The sequence below is a fragment of the Balaenoptera physalus genome (assembly GCF_965194825.1).
Source record: "Balaenoptera physalus genome assembly, chromosome: 9".
In the NCBI taxonomy this organism is placed as follows: Eukaryota; Metazoa; Chordata; class Mammalia; order Artiodactyla; family Balaenopteridae; genus Balaenoptera; species Balaenoptera physalus.
In genome coordinates, this window is record NC_138888.1 from 52,169,447 (window position 1) to 52,182,150 (window position 12,704).

At 41.7% G+C, this 12,704-nt stretch overlaps 1 protein-coding gene across 5 annotated transcripts in view; it reads right to left on the reverse strand.

Moving 5' to 3' along the window:
* SOBP (sine oculis binding protein homolog) overlaps window positions 1–12,704 on the reverse strand; it is a 156,009-nt gene that overhangs the window by 20,356 nt on the left and 122,949 nt on the right. The gene's annotated exons all lie outside the window — the stretch shown is intronic.

Sequence of the window (12,704 nt, forward strand, 5' to 3'; positions counted from 1 at the left end):
CAACTGGAAATCACTAGACATCAAAGTTCAAAAAATAGTCATTCTCGGCTTCAGAAGCCATTACTTTGGAGAAATTATTGTGATTTCATTAACACATTAATTTTGTAACACCATCAGTTCTCACAGATGGTGAAGACATGATCTACAATTCAAATACGACTCTTGTTTGCACAAATGTCTTTCCTTCATATGGCATTTTAAACAAGAATTAATACGAGTAATCTTGCCATAGCTATAAACAGATAAACAGATGTCAAATTTTTCAATGGTTCTTTCAGTGCCTTACTTTTTTGACTGAACATTACATACACAATCTTTTTTTCTTTTTCTTTCTTTTTTTTTTTTTTTTTGGTCATTTCCTTAGCACTCAAGCCATACAGCAGCAGAGGAAGAATTGTGAAACACAGTGCGATGGTGAGTTCATTGAATTTGCTTCTCTCTTCAGTAAAGCCCTGGTTCCAATATTGCTCTAAATGGAACCCTGTTTTTGTTGAGGAGAGAGTCTGTTGTTCTGTTGCTGGTGCATGTTGCTTTTTTAACTATGGTAAACTGATAGCATTAAAAGATGATAAATTTTAATAATGATTGGTCACATAAACAATGCAAAAACAACATATGCTGGGCATTTGATTACTCATCTCATTGAACTCTCAGCTTTCCTAGACTGTAAACAGTGGTGGCATGCTAGTATGTGATTGTGAGTGTACACACTCGTGGCAGATGTAAGTCTGTTTGTGTAAATCCACTCTTTTCCTTCTCACTTTTTTTCCCACTGATATCTGCAGGTGATATACTTGATGGTGTGAGACTGAATGACAAATACTTATTGGCACACATTAGCTTTTTGTTTAGTCTCATATGAAAATACCCTTTCAAAATGCTTGCTGCAAAAAAAATAAAATCAATGCTAAGATACTCCTGTGTTTCACTACAGTGTTTCAAGTTTCTCCAGAATTAAGAGGGTTTTTTTTTTTCATAGTTGAGATGTCTAGTTTACAAATAAGCACAGAATTGCCTCTGATGAGAAGAGACATACAGAATCTATCAGACTCTCAAAATTCTCATCTAGATAAAGGTTAAATAAACTAGTAGTGAAAACTTGATGCATGTAAGTTATTATTTTTAAAACCTGATCATTTTTTAAAAGTTAATGTATAATGACATGACATTTAAATTCCAATATGAAATAAAGCCACCTGATTCTGTTTCAATATTAGGCATCCATAGGGAGCCTAAAATGTAAACTTTAAAGCTTGAAGTGAAGGATCAAATATAGCTTCTTTAATTATGAACTAAAAAAAATTATCAATGAATTAAGCTAATTAAAAAAATATACCAAATTTTCTGGCATATTTCTTTTGGATCGTATTTTTTAACCATAAGGGGAAAGAGTTTTCTGAAATCCTTAATTGGTCTTCAAATTGCCAGATTGAATTATTTGCCTCCAGAGGATTCCTCTGTTTCCTCAAGCTAAATAAATATTTTCAAGTAGAGTCACAAAAAATAATCTAAATATAACTTAAATGTTCTCCCTTCACTTCCTTCACTTTCAGTAATTCATTGACGAATAAGGAATGCTCACAGATCTATCCCAATTATACAATGAGGATTCTCCACCATATTTTATCTATTTCACATAAAAAGAATTACAGACATCAAAGTTTGAAGCAAATTCTATTTCATCAAATTTTCCAGTTAAAGCAAAAGCCTAATGGTTACCCTACTTGATTTTCTGCAGCATCCCACAGTGTTTAGGTAATAGTGTGACAGTTTATGACAATCTCATTTTGGGTAAGGAGTGTGAATGTGTGTGTATCCTTGTCTTATTACATTTCAATTCCGAACACTAGTCTAAAAATACAATAAGGCAATCTTTCTGGTGAAGCAAAAAATTATTTGGGAAAAAAATTGTCACTTAAGAAATAATGAATCATGTCTGTCTTACAGGACACATCGTTTAAGATTAGGTCAATGAATTTATGGCACAAATGGCTGTATCATGTGAAGCAATAAAACGCAGCACATCATTCATTCTACATCTAACTAATACACTTCTAGTAATTAAAGATTTCATCATAAGAGCCTGAGCTGATTACTTAAGATGTGGTAGTTAGGTGAAAATATATACTGTAGATCTTTCTCTTTAATAAAAGAACATTTGCATATCCATGAAATACACAGCATGTGTCTCATGAACTATGGTTTTTCTGAACTGTGGTGTTATGGGGTATTCTTCCCATCTTTTTTCCACAGACGGCTTTAATTTTTTTTTTAACTTTTTGAGGCATTATTTTTTCCCTCATTATGCCAAGAAGTACCAAAATTCCTTCAGATATTTTAGAAGATAAAGACTAAGAAGTGCAGAGCTCAACTCACTGGGCTCTGGAATGATTTCCCCCTAATTCCACCCGGCTTTGTTTCTGTTGGAATCTGGCCTCTTTGGTTCCACTTCTCTCCCTAACAGGTCCCAGATTGGACGGAGCTAAGGCTGAAGCTGTTTTAACGATGGCAATCTGGGGACAGAACAATCAGCTAATGCGAGGCTATTGAGCGAGACAGCTGAAATGCTTCGTATCACAAATACATAATGTATCCCCGGGAAGACAAAAAGATCACAAAGGAGATAAACAAATGCGTATTCCATTCAGTCCTATAACAGCAGTCCTCAAAAAGATTAAGTTCACCTTCCTGGGATGTGTCCAATTCTAAACAACAGAATGAACATTTCCTTTAGTCCATTTAGAGTATTTATATTTTGGTGGCTGACTGCCAGGGTAGTACTTATAAGCTCAGTGGCCTGATGGATTCACTCCTTTCCTGTGAAATAAATGTGGCAACCTACACCGCTAAACTGCTCAAAAGACACTGCCTCAGCAGAAATATCACTTGCTCTTGATATAAGAAAACTGAAAGGCAGGACTTCTGGTTCCTATAACTCTTTCCATCTTGTATTTCCCCTGGAAAGAAAGAAAGCTATTCATGTTGGCAACTGAGCCTTTATATAAACGTCCAAAGTCAAAGCCAAAGTATGCCATGAGGTTACCCACATGGGCACGATATATACACTCTGCTGGGCTTAGAAGAAGATTCGGGTGATCAGGGAGGGAGACAGGGTTCCTAATTAACACACATCAATCAGCTGTCAGCTGTGGGAATGAACTTCATTCTTCAATGGAACCCATCCACCGCTGCCTTCTGAGTGGTAACCTGGCATCAGGCAATATTTCATTAAGAAACTCTTTTGCTGAAATCTTTCTTATCTGGGCAAAGGCATTTGCAGCAGTGGAACAGTAAAAAGATATTAGCAATCTCTTGAATGCCATCAACAATCTGAAAAACAAAACAAAATCTTCGCATGCTCCTGACTTTTCACGAATACAGCACCCATGTAACAGCTCAGAAGTTGTAGCCCCTTATCCAAAATTGGAGCTTGCCATAAGAGGCTGGTTCTCTAGATCTTGGCCTGTTAAATATGGCATTGATCTTGCAGTCCAGGGCAGCTCAAAAAATCATGAGCTCACCTAAGAGTGAAGCAAAGGAGGCTGGAGAGACATGGATGGGGTGATCACTGTTTTGAAGGGTTTGGGTCTGCCTTACCTATAGATAGTCACCTCATAGCATGAGTTGAGGGCCTCAGACTGATCCCACCTGAATACTTGCTTCCAGCTCGACCCTGCGGTCCCATGGCCCCAGCATCAACTGTTCCTTTGGGTTTAGACTCTGCCTCCATCAGGGCCCTAATTTGGTGCACTTGGGCAGCAAAGGATGCTATAGAAAGCACATTTGATTTGGAATCAGAAGATGTGGGCGTGAGTCTGGGCTCCATCATTCTCTCTTATGAAAATCTCAGCTTCAGTTTCTTCCTCTGTGAAATGGAGCTAATAGTAGTAACAAGCAACGCTGGTGTGCTGGGCATATCAGTAACCTTGTTGCATAGAGTAATTTTTCAGTTCCTAGCCTGCCTCCCTCATGGTTGCCGATTTCCCAGGAACATTCCATAGGTTTAAGTTCAGTTTAACTTAAGGGGAGGATGTTTTTCTGGCAGTGTGAGGAGGAAAAGGGAGGTTTTCATCTAGGCTTTCCTAGGAGTCTGCATGTCTTTGAGACACGGGCAAACACATGCTGAACCTCACAGACTCCAGCCCCCATCCCGCATCCTGCCGTCCCAGGGGTGACAGAGGGACTAACCGGATGACAGGCCTACGTGCATCCCAGCTGCCCACCATCCTGGGAAGGCTCTATTCAGCTCCTGCTGAGCCCACTTTTTCCAAGGCCAGTCACTCTCTAATTCAGGTGAAAGCTTGATAAAGCAGCATGGCTGCTTGGAAATGAGCGTTAGAACCATTAAGATGAATAATTCCTCTTAGGCTCAACTGCTGTTTGAACAGTAGAAGCCATAAACTGTACTATTCATGTTTTATTAAAAAACAGAGCTGATGAACGATCTGCTTGACTCATTACATGGCAGAACTATCTTCCAAAGGAAGGGCCAGAAGCCACAGTATCACATGCCTTGAAGACAGGCTTGACCCAAGCCCGGCATGGCAGAATGCGTGTGAGGGCGAGTCCCCACAGAGCGGTGCACCAAACTCTGATGGGGGGACCAAGTTCACCATTCCAAGTTTCCTTGCAAAGTTGGGTTACAGTGAAGGAAGGAAAAAGATGACCTAGCCTTAGACGTGCACAGCTACACAGAAATCAGGAGTGGGATTTAGAATGAGCAAGGGCTGTTTTTTTTTTAAAAGCCAATTCATGGAGAAGTTCGTTTGCAAAATAAACTTTCTGCAGGTTTAGATTCCAACGTGATGATGTTTGCTACATAGTTCCTTTTGTTTAAGGGTCTTATTTGGTTTTTTGTTTTGCTTTGCAGTTTGGCTTTCTCTCTCTCTCTCTCCCCCCTCACATAGGATTTGGAACTCAAGGAGAGACTAACGAGCATCTTTGTTAGAACTGAACATCTCATTAGAAAGCTGCCCTGTAGGAACTTTATACCATGACTCAAGTACTACTTATAAGTTAAGCTGGATTTCAGAAACCTTGGGCCAGGTCACCAGGGCAGATCCTTCTCTTTCACACGTGCCATGAGCTCTGAAATGCAGAGCAGAGATGGGCTTGGTTTCCAGAATTTCAATGAGCATTGACAAATGGCTCCTTACTGACCCAAGTCTCTGTTTCTACAGCCAAAGCAAGAGATGGAGTCCTGGACTGTATTCCATGACCGAAGCTCCATCCTCACAGCCAAACACATGATTCAGAAGAAGGTGACGTTTCCCTTTGTTCTGACATATTCGGTCGCCTAAGTGTATTAGTATATCATCACAAAACTCTCCACTTCATTTAAACTGGATAAATGCATCTTACCTCTTCTTAACACAGGTCACCCAGATGGAAACTGAAAAATTCAAACATTGGAAAATCTGATCCACCTGATGCCAAATGTTTGCCTCTCTGTTTTCCAGTTCTGTGGCCATGAAAGGACACAGAAGTAGCCCAGGAGATCTCAGAGCAATGAAAGTTAGCCCTGAAGGGAACCTCAGAGATCATCTAGTCCACTCCTCCAGCCTCCAGCTCCTGGTGGGGCAGGTACTTAACCACGCTGAGCCACAGGTGCTCAGCTGTAAACTGAGATCATCCATAGTGACGCACTGCCCAGGAAACACGTGAGGAAGAAAGAACCAGCAAGTGATTGCAGACTTGGAAAACGTGCCCCATAAAAGCAGAGAGCCATGTCCTACCCCATCCCCCATTGAAACGCTGCTGCCATGCCCCGTGACTCAATTTTCTGTCCTTTTTATCAACTCCAGGTATTCTAACTGTGACCTGCCCTGAAAATTTTGCCATCACATAATCCAATTTATTCATTCATTGAGGGCCCACCCTGGGTCAGGCACTGAGCCAGGAACCAGGGATATGAGTTAAGTAAGATGCATCCCCTGCCCTCATACAGCTTAGCATCTACAGCAGGAAACAGGAGGCCTGCACCATTTTGTTTTGTTTTTACTGAACCATCTTTGCTTCAAACTGAAGCTTGAGAAAAACTGAGCTTCTATTTGTAATGCTTTTATTTTGTCAAAAATAAGTACTGAGCTGTGCTCAAGAAGGCACTGAACTGTGAAACAATGGGAAAGATTCAGCACCTGCCCTCAAGAAACTCAAAATCTGTCTATTAACAGTCATGGGAGAAATCTGCATGCACTTCCTCTCCCCAGATTTCTTCTAAATGCAACGAACAGTTTTTAACTAAAAAATAGTCTTAATATTTTACTGTCTCAATATCTAACTCCCCTTTGCTCTTCTAACCCTGTGACTCCTCTTTTTTCAAATGTATATCTGAATCTTTTTTCAGATGTATATTTACCTTGGTTATTGTAACTCTCCTTGTTTTCAAAATAGATATCTGAATCTCTTTTCAAATGTCTTTGATCTCCTTTATCATTACTTGCTGTTTTCTAAATGCATACTTGAATATTTGAAGTTCATTATGTGTGACTATAAGAGCCCTCTCTCTGTCTGAAAAAACTGTAGGGAGGGACCTTGGGTTGTACCTGTGTATAAAGGGAGCTCCACCAAAGTGATGTGTTAAAAAAGTGAAGTGTACTAATTATCTGGCTTCTTTTTATCTGTGGTCACTCACCTCATTTCTTCCTTCACACAGGCTTTTTAGAAAATGGCAAAAATCATATTTCAAAACACATGGCTTTAATTCCACAACACAGCTAATCGTACATCAATAATAGGACTTTTTGGAAAGACTGCTATTATTATCTGTGATATTTGAAACAGTCTCTTTTTTTCAAGGGATTTTATTTGAATCTGCCTCCCAGCCTCCTCATCCACCCAGGCTGTGTCTTGGCCTCAGCGATGAGAAGCACCACTGAAATGCCATAGGACCAAGGCTGTGTGTATGCAGGTGGTCCAGGTCAAGGGCGCTGCTAGGCAGAATTCACGGCTCCTCAGCTCCCTCTCTGGCGCTTCTCAAAGGCTCGCAGCTGCTCCTAGTGACTCTCATTGATTTACCAACTATATAGTGATTGCTTGAAATCTGCCAGACACCTGGCAAAGGGCTTCACCTGCAATGCTTCATTCAATCCCCTTTTAGCAGTCTTGAACATTTCTGTGCTCCTGGGTTCCAGACTGAACCAGCTCCTACCTGTGGATGCCAGGATTGCCCCACTTCAGCCCCTGGTGTCCATTGCTGCCCAGTCCTCAAATCTCTCCAGGACACTCCATCAAAAGTTATGGCTTTTATTACAGTGCCTACTGGAAGCCCCAATTTGATGTAATAATAATAGATTATACAAGTAGCAATAGCTTGCATTATTTAAGCACTAGTAACCATGCTAAGCATGTTACATGGATTACCTCTTTTAATCTCCACAAGTACCTTAGCATATAGATCACTGGGGTTTAAATAACTTGTCCAAGATTACTTATGCAGATAAGAGATGGCAGATCCAGATTCTAACTTAGATGTGTCTGGCTTCAAAGCCCATACTGCCCCACTATCTCAAGGACTTTGGCATTTTCCTTTAAAACTACAGAAGTAAGATGACTGACTAATACAGGCACACCTCCCTTGTTTGCACTTCTCAGATATTGTGTTTTTTACAAATTGAAGGTTGGTGGCAACCCTACATTGAACAAGTCTATCAGTGAGCAATGGTATTTGCTCACTTTGTGTCTCTGTGTCACACTGTGGGAATTCTCACAATATTTCTAACTTTTTCATCATTTTATGTTTGTTATGGTGATCTGTCATCAGTGATTTTTGATGTTACTCTTGCGAAAAGATTAAAGCTAGCATTTTTCAGCAATAAAGTATTTTTTAATTAAGGAATGTACATTACTTTAGACATAGTGCTATTGCACACTTAGACTACAGCATAGTTTAAACATAACTTTTATATGTAGTGGGAAACCAAAAAATTCATGTGACTCACTTTACTAGTATATTTGCTTTTTTTTCCAGTGGCTTGAAACCAAATCCGTAATATCTCCGAGGTATGTCTGTATTTGATAATAGCTTTGTTTTGAAATTTCAGAATTACAGACACTTAGACCTCTAAGGAACTTCATGGGTCAAGCCCAACCTATCTCCCCCAGCAAACGTGGGTTTGCTTCTACACGGATGGTCTTCTAGGTGCCCCTCATCTTCCTACGACAGGGAGACCATCCTGATTCATCCACACAGCCAAAGAGTGAATCCCACAAAGGTGATCTTTCTAAAGAGGGTTGCAATATAGTGCAGAGTCCTATGCAGCCTGTTTTGTTGTCGGACAGCTTTGAGTGTCAGAAAGTTTAACCATTCAATGTCCCTGTCACTTCCACCCATTGATAGTAGTTCTGTTCCCCAGGGTCTCTCAGCACAGGTCAACTCCTCTTCCAAAGCTCAGTCTTTCAAATACTTAAAAAGAGCCATCATATTTTCCCCAGGTTTTTATTTTTAAACCTCCCCAGTTCCTGCACCCATTCCCCAGGGACAAGTTCCCAGAGCCCTCCTATACTGTCTGTCCTCCTGTGTCTTTTACCCAGGCATATACTTCACCTTGGTAATGCCCCTCTTAGAGGGTGGGGTCCAGAACAGAACGCAGCAGCCTGACCAGCATCGAGTCCAGGGAACTCTCCCCTCCCTCACATGGAACACGGTAGCTCCACTAACGCCACCCTAGAATACATGTGCTTTTTTAGCAGTCGTATCCCGCTGTTAGGTATTGCTTTTTCAAAACAAACATTTATTGAATGTCTGTTATGTACTAAGCCCGAAGCTTTCACTGATCTCCTTTAATTCTGACAACAAACTTGTAAAGGAGCTACTGTTTTTCCCATTTTGCTTGAAGATAAGAAAACAAATGTTCAAAGAAATGATGTGGTTTCCCTAAGGTCTCACAGCCTACAAATAATGGAGCCAGGATCCAGATCAGAACTTCCGACCCATCCTTTTTTCACTCTACCATGCTGCATGCTTCACTCTGAGTTTCTGGTCAACCAAAACCTTTTTCTTGAAAGTGCTTATCAACCACTTGTTTAATGATATATTCAAGGCCTTTTGAGGGTAAGCCATCAAGCCTACTGGTCTAGAGTTTCAGAAATCAGAAACCCTTTCCCAATTTTGAAATTTTAGTCCATTTCTGTCTTTTTGAAAACCTCTTCCATTCATCACGATAGAACAAAGATTATCCCAAAGTAAATATGAAATTATCCTCAAATTCCCTCCAAGCGGCAGGGAGAGCTAAATTTGGTGAGTGTAGCAGGTGCTCTCTGCCTATCTCTTTGCCCCCAATGTGGGATTCATAGTTTTCTTTATGGTTTCTGTTACCCTTTCCAGTATAAAGCGCATTCTCTTTATGGAGACAATGGGAAAAAAAAACAAATAAAAGTTGCCCAGCCTTGTCTTCTCACCTTCTTTTGTTAAACATTACACCATTTGCTCTAAACACTGATCTCTCCAATTCTGCTTCTTGCTCCTTCCATGAGCATAGCCCTAATACTTCCTTTAATTACCTTGGGCAGTTCCCCCAAGGGTTTATCCCTTCATGCACCCTTGCCTTCCTGACACAATATTCATTTTCAGAATTTCCCGCCCTCCATTTTGCCCTCCCCACCCCCACAAACTACACTGAGCCTCTGATTTGGGGAACAAATCAACCTTCCTTGGATTAAAAATGTCTGCTTATCCAAATTCTAGGGAACATGGTTGATCACATCCATGCACATTCCAAGATGGTTGTGTCAATTCTTCTTTCCATCCAAACACCAAGCTGCTCTCCCCTGTATTAATCAATATGGTGGTCAAAGTAGGATTCCTCTCACAGCTTCTCCACCTTCTCAGAACTATGCACAAGGCATGGGAAGGAGGATCAATCGCTCTGTTTCTAACAGAATGGTATTCTTAGCAGATGTCTAGGTAAATGGCCCCATATCTTGCTTAATTGCTAATTAATCTATTTTCAGTATCTACTTCATATTTTGTACTCAATTACCACCACCACCCCCCTGCCAAGTAATTCTTTTGATGTTTCCTTTTATTTTCTTAAAATTCTCACCTTGTATTTCCCCTCAGGTGCATGGATTGCCATACAAGGATATATTTTCCAGAATTTTACCCATCTACTAGATATGTTGGTGGGATATGGTGTTTTACATTTTAGTTCTATATGTCATCTCTCATCTAGGCATTAACCCCCCTCCAAGTCTCAGTGGTATCTCCAAGATCATTTTTATCTTTTTGTGCCCACAACCCAGGGTAACTTGGTCATTCCCACTCTTTGCATTGGTAGAGAGATGTCAGAAGCCATTGTTTGTTCCTGCTTGTGACTTTATTTACTCTTGAAAGGGACTGGCCCCTTTTTCATTATCCCATCTCCTCCTGTGTCATATCTGCTGCCTTCACTGGGTCCAGTTTTACAGGTTTAAAAGAGAGCCAACTGGTTTAACTAAACTCTTATTTACTCATTCTTTTATTAAATCTCAGTTATTAAAAACAAAGAGGAAATTCACTACTATGAAATTTCCTATGATGCATACTTCAAAATCAAAAGCACACCACAAAAATAAAACCCACAAACCCAAATCAGCAAAACACTTGACCCCCATATTCTCTCCACTGTGTTTCCAAGGGCTTGTAGAGTGTTTGACAGTAACATAATTGCAATAATGAGGAGACTTGCCGGCCAGGTTGTAGTCTTAAGCTCACGGATGTTTTAGCCCTAGGCTCAGCTTCAGGCCAGCACCAGTCGCCCGGGCCAGAGTCACCAATGGAATCCCTTATGCTCAGTTACACACAAATGTGACATTTATGGCATCTGGTGCACAATGCTACCAATTCAAAAGGCCCAGAGTACTGGGCTCACAAACTTGGGGAAAAGAAATAATTTAGGCTACCTGCTGACTTTTTAGTTAATTAAAACCAGTGTGAGAGCACCTACTTAGTGACAGTTTCTTAGGGATCTGTGAGGGATATGCTGGACTGCTTCCAACTTCAGAGCCCCATGTTGGTTCCTTTGTCTCTGAAAAACTTCCTGGATGTTTGTGGACCGTAGGCTTGCCTAGTTCTCTTCCATCTTTGTTCCATGAATGCAGCCACCCTGCTGAGCTAACTACTTAACTGAAAGCCAACACTCCACTAATGCTAGATTCTCCACTGAGCGTCCCTCTTACGATTCCATCCTCATAAGCAAATCCTGGGTTAGCTCCACCCCAACTCCCCATCCAGGCTGAATGTCTGAAGTGCTAAACGGTATGAAGCAAGACAATTTGGGACAAAGATATGTAATTCGTATATGTTTAAGCACATCTGTTATTTCTATAACTCCTTTCTTCCAGTAAATTCAAGTGGTGCAAAAGACACTATCACAATACCACTCACCAGAAGTCTGTAAAGAGATCAGCAGCCAGGTAACAGACCTTATTTTAGAGATAAGGAAATTAGGACTAGCAACAATTATATATCCATTATCAGTATTTGGGTAAAAGCCCCCATCTCATAACCCGTGTATGACTAACTACATCATTCTTTGGTCTCCTCTGAAGAAAGGAAATGAAATGGAAAAGGATCCTACCGTTTGACCCACTGTACAACTGGACTATTGGCTCCTAGGTGGAAAGAGAAATGAGTACGATGCACTGCCTAATCCAAGTAGCCTGTACAATGGACCTCAGATCTGGTACGATACAAAAGAAGGGTATACGAGGGGATAATCGAAACATGTGAGGCTGAGCCTCTCTTCTAGTGCTTAGTATCTAAGAGTGAAAGAACAGGCGTCACTGGATATATTGTGTTACATCAAGGCACGCCCTTGGTATGGACTGGCATGTCCAGAAGTGGGGAGGAACAGGAAAGGGGAGAAGGAGGAGGAGAAAAAAAAAAACGGTGTAGGAACTACCTGTGTATCAGAACAGAAGCCATTAGGCGCTAAGTGCCTGCTATGGCCACTGCCCGCTGCTTTCCTGCCCTGAGCAGACCGGACTCAAGGATACCTCAAGACCTGGGGCGGGGACTCTGCCTAACAGGGACAGAGCAATGCAACAAGCCAATCAGGTTTTCTTCTCTGGTGAGTTGGGAATCAAGATGACCTCAAGAGACTAAGTAGTGGTGGGAACAGTGGCCGTGGGCAGAAAGCCAGAGGACCACAGAGGACAGGCAGTAAGCAGAAGCGCCGGGGCAGCACAGGTGGTGAGGCAGAGTGGAGAGGAGAGGGCTGGAAGTGGCACGACCGGAAGTCACGCAGCAGGAGTTGCAGGTCCTCCGAGGCCGTGTGCTAGAGCAGGAAGCAATGGTGCCTACTCCTTGGGGGCAAAAAGACAGTCCCATCGCCCAGTTCTTAGCACTGTGGGGCCACCTTTGCTGCCAGAACAATTGCCCAGGCTCCAGGAAGACGGGCAGCAATGGCTAGTCCTGCCTTGCTTGTTTCCTTGAGCTTCTATATAGCGAGCCTCCAACTTCAGGGAGACCAAGAATCTAACCCAGCTTTACAAACTTTCTCCACTTTAATCCTGACCACGGCCCTTTCCGGTATTACTCTATATTAAAAGATGAGGACAATCTGGGAAGGGTCAGGGACTTCAAAGTCCTTCCTGATCCCACACTACTTCCTCCTGTGGTTAAGGAGCTCCTTGTGGCATCATCCTACCGTGTACCCTGCTATGGGTGTGGGGTGCCCAGGGCAGCCTCGGCCCAGGAAAGCAGGAAGGTGACACCAGGATAT